Raw genomic sequence first — 19,784 nt, forward strand, 5'->3', positions numbered from 1 at the left:
TCATGACCTGGAAGAATTGTCTTGTAACCTAAGCATATTATGTTCTATTCATCTCCATTACACACTCCTTCAGCTCTTTTTAATGCCCAGAGCATTCTTTGAATTTGATGAAAGCCTTGTGCCAAGAAAGAAGGAAGTATTAGAGAAAGGAGTGATAGAAATTCATCAATTGTAGTGTCTCCAGAGGGGATGTTTAAATGAGTAATCAATTTTATTCTTCTCTTCATCATGTTCAGGGAACTTTTGGCTTGCTTACTTATTCAATTTCAAAATTGCATCTCTCATAATTGCTTTTGGGCCTCCATACAGCATTGATGAGTAAGAAAAGTATTTACCTTACAACTTCCCACTGGAATGGTTCTAGAAAAAGAGAAAAGGGAGTAAGATTTTATAAGTGAGAAAATGAAACAGAACAATTGCCTTCACCTTGGAAATGGAAAGCAAAATGACTGACAGAGGCGTAATCATGATATAAAGAATGAGGAACCAAATCACTTGTGACCAGCTGTGTGTGCCTAAAGTTAGTTATTTAGCCCCTCTGAGACTTAGTATGCTCAAATAAGAAAAAAAATAATATGTGTCTTAGAGATTTCTGTCAGGTATGAATGAGAATAAGTGTGCAGAGTTTGGCAAAATGCTCAATATAAAAAAATGTAACAGAGCAATGTCACCAAGATGGCGACCAGGTGGTTCCTGACTTTGCTTCCCTTCACAAGAACGACTAACACCTTTTCAAGACCAAGACACCACTCAGAAAATCCTAGAACACAAGGGTGAGTCTAATGCCTTCCCTGCACCACACAAACCAAGACCGACTGCATTAGAAGGGTAAGAGAAGTGGCTACCTGTTGACAGCATTGACCCTCCCCCAGACCAGGAGAGCACCACTTGGAGAGGTCTCCCCTGAGTTTCCAGTTTCTGTGGAAAAAGAGAATGGAGGACAGGGGGTCACAACTAGCTCCCCCAGCACTGTGGCTTACTTTGCAGGAACCCCTACTCTGATCTCACACCATGGGGATTGCAGAGGAATCTGTGGGGATCAACCACTGGTACTCTGAGTGATGGAGAAGGGGCAAGAAGCTTGCAACAACCAGCATAGGGATCTTGGCAGATCAAGTTCATCCCTGCACTGCAGTGCCCAAGTAGTAATCCCAACCAACATCATTGGTCATCTGCAGGGTCAAGTCAGGGAGCACTCCGACCACAGAAAGTGGCGGTGTACAGATCTGCCTGATTTGGACCCTCATATGAGAAGTTTGCCAACCCTAGGGCCTTGTATGCCCATATTCAGGCAAGGACCTGAGTCACAGCCCCACTGTGGAGAGTATTTTTGAGCTCCATCTGACTGGAAGGACCGGTGACAGTTCTTGGAAGCGTTGCGGCCCAGTGGCGCTCGAGCCTGAGAGACAGGCAGGCAGAACTGATTGCCCCGGAGTGAAGGCAGTATCAGGCATGGAGGCTTCCCATGCTATACACAGGCAGGGAGATTAATTCAAAGGCAAGGCTGAGGGTAAAGTCTTGCCCCTCTCAACCAGAGAGCCTGTTTGGGAAAGTGACAGTAGCCAGAACAGCTCCCACCCCTAACCCCCATTCCGCTGCTCCACAAACTCCTAGAAACACACACACACACACACACACACAGGAACAAAGATGCTTGGTATAGGTCTTGGAAATGATTTTTTAGATATGATACTTAAAGCACAAGCAAAACATAAAAAAATAAACAAGAGGGACTATATCAAACTAAAAGCTTCTGCACAGCAAAGGACCCCATCAACAAAATGAAAAGACAACCTATGGGATGGGTAAAAAATTGGCAAACCACATACCTGATACAGGGTTTGTATCCAAAACATACTAAAAAAAATACAACTCATACAACTCTATAGCAAGCAAAGAAACAAACAAACAAAAACCTTGATTAAAAAATGGGCAAAGGACCTGAATAGACATTTCTCCAAAGAAGATATATGAAAGGCCAACCGGTACATGAAAAGATGCTCAACATCACTTATCATCAGGGGAATGCAAATCAAAACCACAATGAGATATCACCTCACACCTGTCAGGATGGCTGAAATCGAAAAGATAAATAACAATGTTGGTGAGGATGTGGAGATAAAGGAACCCTTGGGCACTGTTGGTGGGAATGTAAATGGGTGCAGCCACCGTGGAAAACAGAATGCAGGTCCCTCGAAAAACCAAAAATAGAACTACCCTATGATGCAGCAATTCCACTTCTAGGAATATATCCAAAGGTAACAAAAACACTAACTCAAAAAGACATCTATACCCCCATTTCATAGCAGCATTATTTGCAATAGCCAAGACATGGGAGCAACTTAAGTGTCCACCAATGGATGAATGAATAAAGAAGTTGTGGTATGTATATATATATTGGAATATTATTCAGCCATTAAAAAAGGGAAATCCTACCATTTGTGACAACATGGATGGACCGTGAAGGCATTATGCTAAGTGAAATAAGCCAGACAAGACAAATACCGTGTGATCTGACTTAAATGTGGAATCTACAAAAAGAAATTGAACTCAGAGAAAAAGAGATCAGACTTGTGGTTACCAGAGGTGGGAGGTGGGGGGAGGAGGAATGGGAAGAAGGTGGTCAAAAGGTACAAACTTTAGTTATAAGATAAGTAAGTACTAGGTATGGAACGTACAACAGGATGAGTATAGGTAACACTGCTTGTGATACACAGGACAGTTATTAAGAGAGTAAATCCTAAGCGTTCTCATCACAAGGAGAAAATTTTTTTCCTTTATTCTTTTCTTTCTTTTCATTTTATTGTATCTATATGAGAAGATGGATGTTAGCTGAACCTATTGTGGTGATTATTTCACAATATATGTAAATCAAACCATCATGCTGTATACCTTAACCTTACACAGTGATATATGTCAATTATTTCTCAATAAAACTGGGGAAAAATTGTAAGAAATCTGTGAAGTTGGTCATGAAAGGAAAGAAACTTCCAGAAAGTATAAGGCCAGGTGATTCATTTTAATATATTAGAGTTTTTCTTTTCTAAGTAGTGCCCTTTTTTTTTTTTTTTTAGAGATTTTATTTATTTATTTGAGAGAGAGACAGAGATAGCGACAGAGAGCACCAGCCGGAGAGGAGAGGGAGAAGCAGACTCCCCACTGAGCAGGGAGCCCCATGGGGCTCGATCCCAGGACCCTGAGATCATGACTCAAGCCGAAGGCAGACGCTTAACTGATTGAGCCACCCAGGCGCCCCTAGGTAGTGCCCTTTAAAAGCTATATTATTACTTCAGAGATACTGTCATTACTAAGACTTTGCAGGAATTTCTCTTTTGGGATTATCTTCAAAACATAGTAATTTAGGATATCCTGTCTTTTAAAGACTTTTAATAAAGTTTTTATTTTGAGATAATTATCGATTCACATGCAGTTGTAAAAAATAATACAAACAGATCTTGTGTACCCTTTCCCCTGATTGTATAACCCATTGCAAAAGTATAGTGCGATATCACAACCAGGATATCAATACTGATACAATCCACTGATCTAATAAACATTTTTCCAGTATTATTTGTGCTTGTGTGTGTGTGTGTGTGTGAAGATATTTAATTTTGCAAAGAAAGTACAGATGAAACATTTAATAATTTCTGATTATGAGGCCCAGCCTTTTTAATCAGAATCTGGATCAGAATTTGAGGAGCCTTGAAAAAACAGAACAGATGGAAACCCACAGAAGCTTCACTGCTTGGTAAAATGTCATTATGACCCTAGGAATGGAAAACCTTCTTAATAAAATACAAAATGCACAAAACTAAAAGGAAAAGTTTGCTACACTTGTGGTGAGCAAAGCATAATGAATAGACTTGTCAAATCACTATGCTGTACATCTGAAACTGAAGGAACATTGTGTGTCAACTATACTTCAATTTAAAAAAAAACTGAAAAGAAAAGTTTGATACACTGGAACATATCAAAAGTAAAACCTTCTGCAGAAGAAAACACATTAACAAAGTTTAAAGGCAAGATGTAAGCTGGGCAAAAATATTTGTTACAGATAGAAGAGGCAAAGCCTTAGTGTCAAGAATATACCAAAAGGTTCTGTCCATGAATGCAAAGACAAAACACACTATAGAAAAATAAAGACTGTAGGTTAGCACTCGATTCATAGGAACAGGAATGTAAATGGAAGTGTAAGTGAAAAAGTGCCCATCCGGGAAATGCAAGTTAAAATAACAAAAAGGGGCACCTGGGTGGCTCAGTCGGTTAAGCGGCTAACTCTTGATTTCGGCTCAGGTCATGCTCTCAGGGTCCTGGGATGGGGCCACCCGTGGGGTTCCGTGCTCAGCAGGGAGTCTGCTTGGAGATTCTCTCTCTGCCACTCCCCCTGCTCATGCTCTCTCTCTCTAAAATAAAGAAATAAATCCTCAAAAAAATAAAATAACAAAAATATGACTTTTTATTCTTTTTAGAAATCTGAAAGTTGATAATATAAAGTGGAAATGGATAACACTAATAGCATCTATTAATTGAGTGCTACATGGGAATGATCACATTTAATCCCAAAACAGAGCTATGAGGCACGAGATGGCAGTGTGACCTGGATCAGCTGCACTGGAAGGCGATTTGGTAGTGTCTATTAAAAATAAAAGTATGCAGGGGCGCCTGGGTGGCTCAGTTGTTAAACATCTGCCTTCAGCTCAGGTCATGATCCTGGGGTCCTGGGATCGAGCCCTGCATTGGACTCCCTGCTCAGCGGGAGGCCTGCTTCTCCCTCTCCCACTCCCCCTGCTTGTATTCCCTCTCTCGCTGTCTCTCTCTCTGTCAAATAAATAAATAAAATCTTTAAAAAATAAAAAATAAAAGTATACATACCCCATGACTCAGCAATTTCACTTCTTAGCATCTACCCTGGAGACATATTTGCTCATGCGCACAAAGAAGCATGTATGAGGATGTTTACTGCAGCAGTATCTGTAACAGTGAGAGACTGGAAATGAACTAAGTGTCCAATAACAAGAGAATGGCTAATTGTCTATGCATACAGTAACTCAAATGAATGCAGAGTTACAGATACCAATGTGGATAAATCTCCAAAATATATTATGGAATAGAAAAAGCAGCTTATAGACTAGCACCTTTTATGTTAAACACATACATCAGCACTATACATTTTACCATACTACATATATATGTATATATATACATATATATATGGGTGAATACATAGAAATAATATAATACATAGAAATAACATAAATACATGGAAATAATATATATAATATATATTAACCTTAATTAAACTTAATTTCATTAAGAAGAAGAAGAAACCAAAGCCAGGGAGTCTAAGCAACTTTTTATTTGATATTTATGAGACATCTCAAAGCATTATAATTACCAGTTTTCTAAGTGCAACAGCAGGATACACACAGATAAACCAGGCTTCTAATCCCAGTTCTGCTACTAACTGACTGTATTATTATTGATAAGTCAATTACCCTCCCTGACTCTTATTATTCCAGTTGAAAAATGCCAATAGTAATATCTACCTCTTGTATAGGATTGTTTTCAGGATAAAATAAGGTACCTTATATAGAGATCTTAGTACTATACCTAGCACAAAGTAAACCCTCAAAACAGGGTAACTCTTCTTAATCACATTGTAGACCAGAAAGAAAAACAGCATTAGTGATTAACTCTGGGGATGTTCAGGGGCTCCTGGGTGGCTCAATCCATTAAGCGTCTGCCTTCGGCTCAGGTCATGATCCCAGGGTCCTGGGACTGAGGCCCACATCAGGCTTCCTGCTCAGCAGGGAGTCTGCTTCTCCCTCTCCCTCTGCCCCACAACGCCCCCACTTGTGCACAGGCTCTCTCTCTCAAATAAATAAACAAAATCTTTAAAAAAAAAAAAAAACAAAAACAAGTGAGAGGTTTCAGTGAGAGGTTTGTTAGGAAATAAAATCTTAGTTGAGATTTTTTTCATAAGGCTAGGAAGGGCACCGTAGACTGGGCAAATAGCGTACCCGCACACTGCAATGCAATCAGAGGTGAAACACAAGGGCAAATTCAATGAGCTACCTGCAGCTGGGGAAAGGGGTGTCAGGGAAAGGGAGTTTGGGTAATACTGTGAAAGAGCTTGGTTGCCTCGCTATGATAGTTGGGCTTCATTAATTCTATTGATTAAGAGGAGGTATTGAAAGATTTGAAATAGTTACGATTAGCCCAAGATGGCAGAATTGAGCATGTACCGTAGGGGGGAGCTAGTAGTAAGAACAGGAAGGGAGAAGCCAAGTAGCATCTGAATAACAGGTCCCTACCAGTCATTAAAGGCAAGGTACTTGCTACAAGACCCAGTGATGCATGTGTCATAAAACAGTAAGGAGAACCAGGTAAAGGCAGGAAAAAATGAGAAGAGGCAGATCATACAAAGAATTATACAGAATATATTACAAATCCAGCTAAAGATATTATTATTTCCCCCGGGCAATAGTCATATATATTTTAAAGAACATAAGAGGAAAAAATTGTCTTTTATATTTACCCAGATATTTACCATATCTATTGCTTCATTTCTGAAGATCCACGTTTCTCTCGGGTATCATTTCCCTTCATTCTGAAGGACTTCCTTCAGCATTTCTTGCAAAGCAGTTTTGTGATGACAAATTCCTTAGTTGTCCTACATCCGAGAATTTTGTTTTGCCTTCATTCCTGACAAGGGTCTTCTGGATATAGAAGTTGGGGTTGACACTTGTTTTCTCTCAGCATGTTAAAAGATGTTCTACTGTCTTCTGGCCTCCATGGCTTCTGATTAAAAATCTGAAGTCATGGGCGCCTGGGTGGCTCAGTCGGTTAAGTGTATGCCTTCGGCTCAGGTCATGATCCCAGGGTCCTGGGATGGAGTCCTCCTGCTCAGCAGGGAGTCTGCTTCTCCCTCTACCCCTCCACCCCTGCTTGTGTGCTTACTCTCTCTCTCAATCTCTCTCTTTCACAAAAATAAATAAATGAAATCTTTAAAAAAATCTGAAGTCATTTAAATCTGTGTTCTTCCATATATCATTTTTCCTTAGCTGCTTTCAAGAATTTTTCTTTATTTTTGGTTTTCAGCCATGTGATTATGATGGGTCTAGGCATATTCCTATTTGAACGTCCCTGCTTGGAGTTTGATGAGCTTCTCAAATCTATAAATATACGTCTTTTGCTAAATTTGGGAATATTTCTCTCATTATTTCTTCTATTTAAATACATTTTGTATATCAATTGTTTCCTGCTTACATTCCAGGACTCCCAATGACACCTATGTTACCCCGTTTGGTATTGTCCCATGAATCCCTGAAGCTTTGTTCAAATTTCATTATTTTCTCCCCTCTGTTCCGATTGTATATTTACTATTGATATATCTTCAAGTTCATTACCTCTTCCCTCTGTCATTTCCTTTGTACTATTGAATCCATCTAGTGATTTTAAAATTTCAGATATTATCGTTTTCAGTTCTAAGAGGTCCATTTGGTTATATTTTACAGCTTATATTTCTCTGACCTTTCCATTCACTTCAAGTGTGTTTACCTTTACCTCATAGAGTGTAGTCTAAAAATCTGCTCTAAAGTCTTTTTGATGTGGTTGCTAATACTTCCAACATTGAGGTCATCTAGGGATTGATATCTAAGTGTTGTCATTTCCTTTAAGAATTGATTCAAAATTTTCTGTTTTTTTCCCATGTCGAGTAATTTTGGATCATATTGTGGACATTGTAAGTGTTCTGTTATACAGACTCTGGGCCCTGTTATAATCCTCTAAAGGTTTTCTTTATTTTATTTTATTTTTATTTTAGTAAGGTATCAGCTCAGTTAGGTTCAAACGAAAATCTCTGTCTTACCTGTTACAGGTGGTGCTTTTAATCTCAGTTCAGTCTCCCAGGCCTCAGCTGTGCTAGTTTGAACCATACTACACATGCATAGCCCAAGAGTGAGCCTGGGATTGTGTGGGTTCATACACAGAATTAGGGGATCCCTTTCTTTCCTCTCTTCTCTCTAGAGTTCTCCCTAGGCACTATGGCCCCCAATGCTCCCTTTCCTGATTTCTCTGGCAAGTAAGACTTGGTTACTGTGCAGTTAAAAAAATAGGCTGACTTTTGGGACAAATCCATATGAAAAAAGAGATCTTAAAAATTCAGAAACTCATTCCCCTCCTGGTCATTTCTCTAATTTTTGACTTCCCTCCATAATCTGCCTGCTGTTATTTATTCTTTGGAGTCTCCAAGTAGTTTCTTTGTGTGTGTGTGTGTGTGTGTGTGTGTGTGTGTTTTGCCAATTTTTAGTTGTAATCAGCAGGAGAGATGGCCTGCCATTGGGATAAGGCTGACATGTCAAAAATAGAACCACATTTATCTTTTTTATCATACTCCTGTTAAAGTGTTTGTCAAACTGTCCCATAGCATGATACTCATTTGCTAATTGTTGCTCGTGTTGGTTTTCTTTACTGCCAAATTTTTCTTCATTTGCTTTGAAATTTTATTTTGTAAATTCATTTCAAGAAGGTATCTTTGTTATATCTCTTCTTCTCTTCCTCTCATTTCATTAATGCAATCTGTAACTTATAGTCTATGAACTATCCTAACAACCTTCATGTAAGTATAGTATTACTATTATACTAATAACAGTAATAGTAACTGACATTTATACGTCTTATACTACCTGCCAGGTTTTAGTTCAAGTGTTTTACATTCAATTTTTGTACTTGATAACAACCTTTTACGTATGTGCAAAATATCTTGCTGGTATTTTGATAGAAATGGTATTAAATCTATGTCTTATTTGGGTGACAACTGACATCTTGCTATGTCCAGTGTTCTAAACCATGAACACTGTATGTCTCACCATTTATTTTGTAGTTTTCAGCACACAAGTCCTATACAATTTTGTTAGATTTACACCTATATATTTCATTTTTAAGTGATTGTAAATGATACTGTTTTTTTTCTATTTTAATTCCAGTACAGTTAACATACAGTGTTATATTAGTTTCAGATGTACAATATAGTGGTTCAACACTTCCATATATTACTCAGTGTTCATCACAGTAAGTGTACTCTTAATCCCCTTCACCTATTTTCACCCATCCCCCTACCCACCTCACCTCTGGCAACCACCAGTTTGATCTCTGTAGTTAATGACATTGTGTTTTAGATTTGGTTTCCACATATTCATTGCTAGCGTATAGAAACACAATTGAATTTTGTATGTTGATTCTGTATCCTATGACCTTACTGAGCTCACTTATTAGTTGCAAGGTTTTTTTTTGTTTTGTTTTATTTTGTTTTGGAGAAAGGTGTTGGTATATTCCTTGGGATTTTTGTCATCTGCAAATAGGGGTGGCTTTATTTCTTTCCAATTTGAACGTCCTTTATTTCCTTTTCTTGCTTTGTTGCACTAGCTAGGAATTCCACTATCATGTTAAATAAGAGTGGTGGAAATGAGTATCCTTGCCTAGTTTCTGATCTTAGGGGGAAGGCATTCAGTCTTTAATCATTAAGCATGACATTAGCTGTAGGGCTTTTGTAGAAGCTCTTTAAGTTTAGGAAGTTCCCCTTTATTCCTAGTTTGCTGAGAGTTTTTGTCATGAATGGCTGTTGAATTTTGTCAAATCCTTTTTCTGTCTCAATTGATACGATCATGTGATTTTTCTATCGAGTTAAAAACACATAGATACATGGGCATTCAGATTTGGTGAGGATAAATTAGAGGAAGTTATTCATTTTACAAAAGGATTACGTTTCTTTAGTAAATAAACTTTCTAGGACATTTAAAATTAAATGTTTTTATTTTATTATATCCAAAAGGGTAAATCAATTTTCACAGTCTTTTCAGCATCATATCTAATGTATAAAGCCAAGTATACCTATTCATTATTGCTGATTACATTTTCTAGAATTTTCTAGAGCATATGATTTGACAAAGGAATTTGGAATATTTCTGGGTGTGATAAGCCATCATAGATATAAAACTTGGAGTTCAAAATTTTGAATGTCTGGCACATTTGGATAGCTCATGGATTTGCTAGGATAGAATATTTGAAATTAAGCCACTCCAGAAAAATCCGTGCCCTATGGGTACATCATTGTTAGGATCCACAAGAACCAAATGACAGTAAGGAGCAGCTCTTATCCTTACTGTCTCTTATCAAGCTTCTGCCTGTTGTGGTATATTAGGTCATCCAGTGGAAATGGTTACTAAAATGCCCTGAAGTCTCTATTCAAACCACATTTTTCGTTTTAACACCCAGCTTAGAATTCGTTCTGCCAATACAATGCTAGACTGCCTGAGGGATGTGTGTGTGCGTGTGTGTGTGCGAGCGCGCAAGCATGTGCACATGTGCTTCTGTATCATTTGAGTTTCCAAGGTTGCACTTGCTGATGAATATATTTTTAGCTGGTGAATATTTCCACAGCCCTGCACTTTCCGAGATTTAGTAATGCCTATGTATGATTAATTTTATTGGCCACTTAATATAGTTTGAAATTAGACTTAGTATAAAATTAGTCCCTCAGTTTTGTTATCTGGCAATAAATATTTGGGCTTTTTCTTTTTTTGCTTCTATCTCTCTTATTTTTTTTTGGTTGAATGACTTTCTACTTCTCAGCTTAACGTGATACATAACCCTTGTTCACAAAATAGGGCATGAAAGGTAATGTCATAACAGTTTTGGGCCTCATAATTCACCCGAAATTCACAACATATGAATGCTTTGTCTTTCTAGTGTAAATAGAGAGTGTAGCTCTAGACCAGTGGTTCTCAAATTGAGCATGTATCAGAATATCCTGGGCTTATAACACACAGACTGCTGGTCCCATCCCCAGAGTTTCTGGTTCTGTCGGTCTAAGGTGGACTGGAGAATTTGCATTTCTAGTTAAGTTCCAGGTGAAGCTGAGACTGCTTCTTCAGGGACCACACTGTGAGAACTCCTGCTCTAGGAAGATGGGAAAATGGGTTTTAACCTTGGCTTGAGTAGATGATTTGAGTGTGCTTAAGCAAGTCATATATGTTCTATTCCTCAGTTTCTTCATCTGATAATTAAGATCAATGTTACCAGTTCAACATATTGTGTTGGGAGTTGAGAGTTATTGGGGGCAACCAGTGGAATAATGCATAGGAAAGTGTTTTTGAAAATTAAAAGAAATAAACACTTGTGTGAAATTGTGACATGTATTCAGATGTTCTGAGAAGAGCAGATGATAAGGTAAGAAATATTCACTTAAGAATGCCGTGGCTCACATAGTATTTGTGATTTTATTTCCCTCATATTTCTTCCTTCTCCTTCCACTTTTATAGCACATCAGTGATTGCCTTTTGGTTATTATCAAGCAGCAGATAAGTGGTTGGTGAATCAATAAACTCTTTGGCCTTGAGTCTCTGATTTTTTTTCCCCACCCATAGTCTCTGGGTAGCCCTGTCTTTTCTCCCAACGCTTATTGCAGAAATATTTCACAGGGAATGGGGTGACACTAAGCTTCAGGATATTGCTTCTTTTTCCTAAACAAACACTCTTATCACTAGGGGACAATCCTGCCCGTAGTTGATGACATATTAGTTGATATAAATAAAGGTATTCCTGTTAAGCTCTTTTAGCTATTCAGGTTTCCTACCTATAAATCAGTGAAAGATGCAATTTGAACTTGATTGCTTAGAAAGACACAAAGGCAGAGAGGATAGGTTGCACTTCAACACTAAATATTAAAGGACAAGCTTGCCGTCAGAGCTAGACCACTTGCTTCATTTGATCTACTGGCTTTAAGCTGAAGGAAGTCTAGAAAAGGGAGTGGTCACATTGTGCCCACTGCTAACAAGGGAAAATTTTCGACATTTTGCATTTATATCAAATATGATAATGAGGTGGGGGTTTTTTGGTTTCATATAAAGCTGTACAGCAGTCATCTTTCATTTGAATGCTAATAACATTCTCAATGTGTGAATTAATTATAACTTCTATTGACTCTGCTGATATTGTTTAGAAAAATTATCTCTCAGATCAGATGAAAAGTTTTGCCCATGTATGAAAGGCTCAAGTGACTTGCTCTGGCATATGGCATTAATATTCCTTGGCGTAAGCTTCATAAAACATTAAAACCAAATTAAACTCAGAAAGGGGACCAGCCCTGCTGATTTATTTATTTAAAGCCGAAGGAGTGGAGACTCCCTTTCTTTTAGTTTGTGTAGATAAAGACATATGTCTGTCCTACGGCTGCTGCCCATTTGTGGTATTTTGAGAGATTTCATCAAATTCGCCTAAAATGATTATCTTCAAAGCTAGAGCAGGATTTATTAAACCCTGAAGTGTTTGGGCAAAGGCAATAATTTTGTGTGAGCATGCTTTGTCTAAAGCCATTTTGAGCATTCCCTGTGCTAGAGAGAGAGAGAGAGATGCCCCCCTCCAATAGGAAGAAAGGATAAGAGTAAATGAGAATTGACACTTTCTGCACAGATCTTGCTCAAAAAGCTAGAAGATTTTAAAGTGTTTCATTGCTCTTTCCTGCTTCCTCCCCTTTGGGATTGAAGTGTAGTGTAGAGAAGCTTGTGGTGTGGGGCACTAAAAGGTAAAGAAATCCATGATGATAATTGACCCTGAGCCATGCTTCTGGAAGAGGGACAATAGAATTTAACTTTCATTTGTTGTCATTCCCTTTGGGGTCAAAAAGACTCCTAGCAGAGCACCTGGGTGGTGCAGTCGGTTAAGCTTCCAACTCTTGGTTTTGGCTCCGATGGTGGTCTCAGGGTTGTGGAATCGAGCCCCCTGTTGGGCTCCGCACACTCAGCATGGAGTCTGTTTGAGATTCTCTCTCCCTCTGCCCCTCCCACTCATGCTCACTCTCTCTCTCTCTATCTCTCTCAAATAAATAAATAAATCTTAAAAAAAAAAAAAAGACTCCTAGCCTCGGGGGAGCCACTGGGAACAGTTTATATACTGATAACTCCCAAATATATATCTTATTCATTTTTTCATTAATCTATTTGACAAGTATTTATTAAATGCTTACCATGTACCAAGCGGTGTTTTATGTGCTGAAGCTACAGTAAGTAGTGGGTAAAGCAAAATCCCTGATTTTAGGAGGCTTACACGAGTGAAAGGAGGCAGATTATAAACAAAAATATATGTAAAGTTTGAGCATGTCAGATGTCATCAAGTGTCAAGGAGAAAAATGAAGCTGGGTGCTATGGTCTGAATGTGTCCTCCCAAAATTCTTATCTTGAAGGCTGACCTCTAATGTGATGGTAGTAGCATGTGGGACCCTTTGAGAGGTGATTAGGTCATGAGGGTAGAGTCTCATGAATGAGATTAGTGCCCTGATAAAAGAGACCCTGGAGGGCCCCTTCCCCTTTCTGCCATGTGAAGGCATAGTGATCAGATGGTTGTCTATGCATCAGGAAGTGGACCCCCCTCACCAGGCACCCAATCTGCTGGTGCCTTGATCTTGGACTTCCAGCTTCCAGAACTGTGAGAAAGAAATATCTGTTGTTTATAAACCACCAAGCCTATGGCATTTTGCTATGGCAGCCCAAACTAAGCTGGGGAAATACTGCAGAAATACAATATATCATGCAAAAGAGTGTATGGAGGGTAGGGGAGTAGTGGGTGAGTGGTGTACCAGGAAATCTCCATCAAGTCTGAATTTTGAAACAGGCATGAAAAAAGAGGGAATAGTTTGAGAATTATTTAGGGATGATATTCCAGGAAGAGGGAATACAGGAATAAATATGTAGGGAGGTTGGAAAGTGTGAATTGAATAAAGAAGTCAGCATCTAGAAGTCTAGTTTAGTTGGGATTTAAAGACTGCATGCTGGAAGGTAGTGAGAAAAAATGGCTGAAAGGCAAATTGGGGTTCACTTGTAAAGGGCTTCCATGGTTAGCAAGAAGTCAATAAGGCAACAAACCATTTAAACTTTTGTTGGCAAAGGTAATATTATCTGAGCTGAGCTGTAATGAATTACTTTAGGTCTAGGTGTAAATGGAATGGTTTAGTGGTTTTAAAACATGGTCACAAAATCTTTGACATTCCTCCCACCAAGAAGTGGAGTCTATGTCCCCTTCCCTTGAATTATCCAACAAAGGACCGCAACATTGATAAGACTAGGTCCTAAAAGGCCATATAGTTTCCTCCATGTTTTCTCTTGAATGTTCGAGATACCACCTGAGAAATCCAACCCTCAGGCTACTGTTTTCCAAGGAAATCCCGAAAGGGGCTACGTATGGGCTCTCTGGCCAACAGTTCCAATTGAACCCAGCATTTGAGTCATTCTAGCCCAGATGCCAGGCTTGTGAATGAAAAAGTCTTCAGATGATTCCAGCCTCCAGCTATTAAATCAACCTCAGCCTTCACGTCTTCCCTGCTGAGGCCACAGATATCATAGAGCAAATACAGTCCAGCCCCACTCTGCTCTCTTCAAATCCCTGATCCACAGGATCCATGAGCATAATAAAATGGCTTACACCACAAAGTTTGGGGTAATTTGTTACCAGCATAGATAGTTGGAAGAGATGAAATGGAAAGCAGAGATCATCCTGGACAATCTGGTGGTCGTATGCATAAAAGACATCTCTACTCCTACGGGATCTAGGTCAGAGACTGGGAAACAGGCAGAAAATGTGATCCATGAGCTACAGTACCATATTTTAACAGCCTCATTGAATGTATTGGAATTCAGAGTTTTATTAGTTCCTTGAGTTACATGGGCTAGACAAGGGGGATGGCAAAATTGGCCAGCAATAAGGACAGGGATGGAGTTCTTAAAAAAAGCACAATCACATGGCATGTGACATCAAACTAGAGGCTCTATGAAAAAAAGTTAATAGCAGGTTAAAAAAATGAGAGACGGTATTTGCTTAAAACTGACACGGAATTAATATCTAGAATATACAAGCAATTCCAGCAAATAAACAAGAAAAGACGAAAATCTTCATGAAAAATTGAGCAAAACATATGAATAAGAAATTTGCAGAATAAGAAACTCTAAAAGCCAACAAGCACATGTAAAGTTGCTCAAAATCAAGAGTAATCAGAGAAATGCATATTAAAACAATAATGAGAATCCACTTTACACCTGGTTAGAAAAAAAATAAGGAAACCTTGGTAGCGTTAAGTGCTGTGGGCGATGTGGGGATGTGTTGCTAATGGGAGTGAGGACCAGAGCAGCCACTCTGTTGGAGAGCAATCTGGTGCTCCTTAGGCTAAGTACCAACATGCATACAGTGTGACCTGGCGATTCTTCACTTGGGATTAATCAGAAAGAAGTTCTCACACAGCTCCATAAGGGAAAAGATACGAGATTGTTAATTACAGTACTGCAGTTATAATGAGTTGATGCTACCTGAGTGCCCATTCACTGGGAGACCGGAGAAAACAAGTGGAGTGGATATTCATCATGGAGTATTGAGCAGCAAGTAGAAGCAAGAATTTAGAACATGTATGGATCCTAAAAGCAGTGCAAAGTTGTTTTTAAAAGTAGGAGAAAAATGGGGCACCTGGGTGGCTCAGTCGTTTAGCGTCTGCCTTCGGCTCAGGTCATGATCCCGGGGTCCTGGGATCGAGCCCGGCATCAGGCTCCCTGCTCTGCGGGAAGCCTGCTTCTCCCCCTTCCACGCCCCCTGCTTGTGTTCCCTCTCTCGCTGTGTCTCTTTCTGTCAAATAAATAAATAAAATCTTTAAAAATAAAAAATAATAAAAAGTAGGAGAAAAAATGAGATATATAGCAAAGTATCGGTTTCATAAATTAAAATTTTATCAATACAAAATAATGATCCACATTGTACAGGAGCATAAATGAACCATCAAGAGAATAGCTCTTGAAGGGTGGGGTACTGGGAGGGAATAAGAGATGAAAAGGGAACAAATATGTAAATAAAATAAGAGAGGAGCCTGCACCAACCAATGATGGTGTTATACCATGAACCGAACGGTATGGTCAATGTAACCTTCTGCATGTGAGATCCAAAGATCTTAAATACCAACCAATAAACTCAGATAAAAGCTTGTGCAATCTCTGATTATTCTGATTATTTTTAATTCTTCCTGGAATTAGATTCTTTTGCCCTCTCTATATTTCTATCTGGACATACACAATTAAGTCAGACTACCAGGTGTGGGTTACTCATGTGCTACACATTTCTATCAGGAAATTTCACTAGAGCTCATTTGGTAATCTTATGAACTTGTACCTTGATTCAAGTGACTTAAATTTTTTCCTTGATTATGAAAATAATCCATATTCATTGTGGAACACTTACAAAATATAGGAAAAAGGTCAAAAAATAATAATTTAAAAAAGACTCAAGAAGAAAATAATCTCCACTATCATCTCACCACCCAGAGATAATTACAATTAATATTTGGATGTATTTGCTTCCAGTCTTTTTTCTAAATATGTCCATGTGAGTATTAATATTAAACATATGCATATATATACAAATATATATGCATATGTATAATATTTTTGCAATCACACTATATGCAAATTTCACTGTTGTCAGAATTAAATAGCATACCTTTTAAAATCTTTGCTTAGTTTACAGGTATTAATGGCATCTCATTATTTCAGTTTGCATTTCTGTGATTACCAGTGAGGTTTTAGTTTTTACGTTTTTTAGCTCTTTTTATTTTCTCTTTTGTGAATCATTGATCCCTGAACTTTGTTCATTATTCTGTAGGATTTTTGTAAAAAATCAACTGTATATTTTCTCGATATGTGAATATCATTAAATATTTGTCATGCCTCTTGTTGTCATTTAATTTCATTTATGCCAAAGTATTATAAAGTTATTCTTTTATAGGTAGTCAAAACTGTCACTTATTCCTTTCTTTTTGTCTGCATTATTTTTAAGCTTAGAATGTCTTTACTCACCTGTAAGTTCTTCTCTCTTTTGCGTGTGTGTATTTATTTATAATTAAAAAAAAATGTTATTCTTTGACCACATCAGGAACTTATTTTATGATACAGTATGGGGGGGCGTGTCTAAATTGATTTTGTCAGCCACTGTCATTGAATAATTTTTAATTTTTCTGTTAATTCTCAATGCTTCTTTTTCGATGAATTCGTTCACACACACACACATTTGTTTCTGTCTCCACTATGGCATTAATTGATTCATCTATTCTTGCACCAGAATTATAATGTTTTAATTATTATAAGTTTTATACTATATTTTAATAACTGGTATGGTGATTCCCAAAATACTCTTTTTCAAAAACGATATTCTCCTCTGTTCACTTTTTTTCCAAGTGAACTTTAGAATTATTTTGTTTCAAAAACAAATTTCATTTGGAATTTTATTGGCAATTGCATTGAAACAACACAAACATCTGGGAATAATCAAAATCTTCAAACTATAGGATTTTTATCCAAAATGATGTATCCCTTCATTTATTTGAGTCGTTTAAAAAAAATCTTTCAAGGGCGCCTGGGTGGCTCAGTCGTTAAGCGTCTGCCTTCAGCTCAGGTCATGATCCCAGCGTCCTGGGATCGAGCCCCGCATCGGGCTCCCTGCTCCGCGGGAAACCTGCTTCTCCCTCTCCCACTCCCCCAGCTTGTGTTCCCTCTCTCGCTGGGTCTCTCTCTGTCAAATAAATAAATAAAATCTTTAAAAAAAAAAAAAATCTTTCAATAAAGTTCAGTCAGTCCCTACAATATGCATTGTTCACCTTGTCTTGATTAACATAATTCTTTTTTAATTTTTTTAAATTTATTCATTTGAAAGAGAGAGGGAAAATGAGTGGGGGGGAGGGGCAGAGGGAGAGGGAGAAGCAGACTCCCGGCTGAGCAGGAAGCCTGACATGGCGCTCAATCCTAGGACCCCAAGTTCATGACCTGAGCCGGAGGCAGATGCTTAACTGACTGAGCCACCCAGGCGCCCCTCGATTAATGTAATTCTTGACTTCTGTTACTGTCATCAACAATCACACGATTTGGCATCTACTCACCTCAACTGTGGCCAAGATGGGTGTCTGATGGAATGTGGCAAAAAGAGTGTCAGTGAAGACTGAGAGTTGAAAAGATTCGCTCCCATCTGCTTTAGAAGGAAGTTTCACTACAGGATTGCAGTGGCTATGTGTATTTTTTTTCCACAGAGCTTGCAACTCTGGGGAAACGTGGTGATGGTGGGTCCAAGGCCCAGCTAGCCTTCTGTCAAATGTTACTCCAGCCCCTGCTGTTATTTCGGAGGAGAGGTCCACAACACCTTTTCTAAGCGTGGTCCCATTTCTACTGCATCTAGTAGAAATTCCTTGTAGGATTCGGCAAATAATTATCACTCACATTTTCATTGTTATTATGGCTTTGTATCTTATTTTACTCCTTTATGAGCATCTTAATGGAAACATAGCTCAGGATAAATGAAATACTACTGCAGTAATAATCAATCCCCAAGTTTTATGAGCTTTATACAAGTGTATTTTTCATTTCTACTATTTGTCCAATACTGGTCGTTGGGGGACTGCCATTGTTGTAGGCCTATGAAGATGTCATCTCCATTATCAATACAGCAGGGAGAGAAATGTGGTGAATTACATACCGGCTCCCGAAACCTCCACACCAGAGTATCATGCACCACTCTTTCATTAGCAAATCACGTCGTCTTACCTGATTTCAAAGTGGGGAGGGAAGTATAATGCTACCCTGTGAAGGCGAGCAGCCTCTATCTGTGAACAGCCCTCACGACTAGTGCACATTCACATTTTGGAAATCTTTCAGTGACTTTAAAAGTGGTGGTCATCTGGCTTCTTCACCGCGTACGATAAATAGACTGAGTCACTTATCAAGGGAGCGGTGCATTAGAAGTGAAAAGGTGCTAATCCTTGTAGAAAAACAATCCATTTTTAAAGGCAAAGACCAAATAAGATAGAAGCTATGTCTCTGTTACTGGAGGGTTTGAACTGCAGCATTCGTCATTCAAATGGGGATTGAAGGGGATAAACATCTCTGCTGTTCTAACCACCGAACAACTGTAAAGCACATGCATTCACAACTCTCTTTCATTGCCTGAATACTTTATTATGTATATTGACTTCTTCCTCTTTCTTCCAAAGGCGGATCTAGGAGCACGAGAGTAATCACTTGAATGCTGAGTGTCCTTTTCTACTGGCTTCTAGGCATTCTGGTTCCTTTTAACAACAGAGGAGAGGGAAGTCCTGTGGCTCTAATATGCCATTTCAAACAATCCTGGACTGTGAGGCTGCCAATTTCAGCATCAGTTAAGTCAGGATCAGGGTGCAATGGCTAATGAGTGGGGGAGAGGGGGAACCCGCCGAATACATATCTCATAGTGATTAAAATAAATGAATGCTCTGTAACTCTAACTCGTGTCAAAAGACATTTACAGTTTTCCTAGCCTGTTTTCCCACGTCTGCTTGGCACTGAGACTGCCAGGATCAATGGTCCAATTTTACTTCTACTTTCTCCTTCCATCATTCCCCGCATTCAGCTCTTCGGAAGTGAGTTAATAATGTAAAATCTGGCTGAATTAAATTCATTTAACTGTGCTGCCAATTCTCTTCCCTTCATGCATTTTTAAAGAGATCTCAAACTGGTGTTGGATTTCTAATGCTCTAGGAAAAGAAAGCAAGGATGGGACAGTAAACCTGAATGGGATAAATTGTTGATTATAATTACTCTTCTGAATTATCTCACTTTGCACCCAGAAGGAAGCGGAAATATCAACCTCTACGGGCTTTGCAATTGGTAATATGACTGGTGGGGGGGAAAAATGGTAGAAACTGCTTCTTCAGTCAGTCAAAGACGCAACACGGT

The sequence above is a fragment of the Phoca vitulina genome, unplaced genomic scaffold, assembly GCF_004348235.1.
Source record: "Phoca vitulina isolate PV1807 unplaced genomic scaffold, GSC_HSeal_1.0 scaffold35, whole genome shotgun sequence".
NCBI classification, from domain to species: Eukaryota; Metazoa; Chordata; class Mammalia; order Carnivora; family Phocidae; genus Phoca; species Phoca vitulina.